The 1985-nt window shown below is 55.0% G+C and overlaps 1 non-coding gene across 1 annotated transcript; it reads left to right on the top strand.

Annotated features, from left to right (window-relative positions):
• The first annotated feature begins 1791 nt into the window (after positions 1 to 1791).
• Positions 1792 to 1863, top strand: Trnap-ugg (transfer RNA proline (anticodon UGG)). Its single transcript has one exon. It is a non-coding gene; the product is annotated as a tRNA-Pro (tRNA).
• Positions 1864 to 1985: the final 122 nt, after the last annotated feature.

The raw sequence follows: 1985 nt of genomic DNA, 5'->3' as shown, positions 1-1985 counted from the left end.
GAATCTTTTCTGTCTTTCTCGCCATGGAGGTCTTTGGAGGATACGTGTTGTGAAGACTACTGCCTCGCGCTTGTTACACCCGACGTGGACTTCGCTCTTGCAGCAATCAGTGCCATGTCTGCGCCTAGCGGAGACCTCCCTTTCAACCGGACTGCCACAAACAAGAAGAGCTCTGTGTTTTGGCTGAATCATTGGGGCTGGGACCCGGATGAAACCATCGAAGCTTGGCTCGTAAGCAAAAATCTGCCCATCCCCAGTGAGTACGAACTTTTTGCGTCCATGCCGACTGTGGGAAGTACTGCCTTTCGTACTGTTTGTGTTGACTTGGTGCCCGACATGGTCCCCACTGGGGATGTGGTCGCGGCCCTTGCTTCAATTAGGGGGTTTGCTCAAGAAGGCGTCAAGGAAGAGTATGTGCCCAGTGAATTTATCAACCTCGCGGCCTCCGGTCAGCGTTTGGCACGTCATCGGAACATCCTTGTGGACATGAAATGTGATTTGGATGCACTTGGTTCTGTACTGTCCCGGGGACTATTTGTCGAAGGGTACATGTTTCGGGTGCGTATTGTGAACTGTTCATCTGCAATTTATTTTGCTAATGCCCTCAAGAACCGCCCTCGTCAGGTGTCCAAATCCACTCAAACTGTTCAAAAGCCTGTCAAACCCCCCTCTGCTTCTGTGACGTCACATGATGTGTCGATCCAGACGCAGCCCCTGCCGCCGCCCCGAGCCAAGCAGCCAGGCAGCCGGCCGGCAGGCCGGGCCCCCCCGCCCGCCCCGCCTCCAGCGCGCCGAGCCAAGCCGCCGGTGCCCAAGCAGAAGACGCCGACACAGCAGACGTCACCGAAATCCGCGCGCCCCTCCCAGTGTTTTCGCTGCCAGCAGTGGGGGGAACACAAGTCCAACCAGTGTGTCAACGAGCCGCGGTGTCGTCTGTGTGCCGGTCCCCACCTAACCTCTGCTTGTTTGTGTAGGATGAAGCGCAAATGTGTCCTCTGCAATACCGACGGACATGCTGCATCCTCACGGGGCTGCCCTGCGCGCCCCAGGCCCTCTCTTGCTGAGAAGAAGAACCAAGCAGCCGACAAGACCAACAGCAGCTCCAAGCCGCGCGGCAGAGGGGGCACACGAGAGCTTCACAAGCTCGTCTTTTTATTGAAGAAATTTTTAAGTTGAGTTCGTAAACCTGTTCCTTTACTCATCTTTTATTTTTTCTTCTTGCCGAACTGTCACTTGCTCTCCATTAATGCCCTTTCGTTGTGTTGCAGGTCCGATGTTTCTTACCCCCACTTGTGTCGGGCTCGGCCTGCACACACGTCAGTGGCAAGGAGTAGCGCGCTATGCTAGTGCGCGGGGTATCGCCTGTGAGCGCCCCCCTCACTCCCAGCTCGGCTGCTCCCGCCTCGGTGGCGCGGAGTATCGCCGCAGCTTCTCCTGCGCGAGCAATCTCGCCGCGCTTCTTCAGCATGGGGTAGCGTTGTCCCCCCATCGCTATTTGTGGGCAGCATTAGTCCCCCACTTTTTATTAACATTTCGTTAAATGTTTTCTCTCTTTTATTATTATGTATTGCTCATGTATGCAATTATCTACCATGTTTCTATACATCTTCATATACCTATAACCTTTGTACTTTTGAAACTACTTATATGTTTTAATAAACACAATACAAACTGGGGGTCGAGAGTTCGATTCTCTCTGGAGGCACTGCCTACTTTTGCCGGTTCCGGGCGGCCGGTAAATGTGGACACGTGACTGGTCTGTGCCGTCCGCTGGCCGCCACTGTCACGATCGGCCCGTTGGTCTAGGGGTATGATTCTCGCTTTGGGTGCGAGAGGTCCCGGGTTCAAATCCCGGACAGGCCCGTGTTTTGGCGGTCTTGTTGCAGCGCAGCGCGTTGTTGAGTTGACAGTTCGTTAAAAAGTGAGCTCCTCCCCGGCGGGGAATCGAACCCCGGTCTCCCGCGTGACAGGCGGGGATACTGACC

This window comes from Frankliniella occidentalis, unplaced genomic scaffold (assembly GCF_000697945.3).
Source record: "Frankliniella occidentalis isolate FOCC.00 unplaced genomic scaffold, Focc_3.1 Scaffold999, whole genome shotgun sequence".
In the NCBI taxonomy this organism is placed as follows: domain Eukaryota; kingdom Metazoa; phylum Arthropoda; class Insecta; order Thysanoptera; family Thripidae; genus Frankliniella; species Frankliniella occidentalis.
The sequence above is the reverse complement of the archived record's forward strand: the minus strand, read 5'-3'. Positions and strand labels throughout refer to the sequence as shown.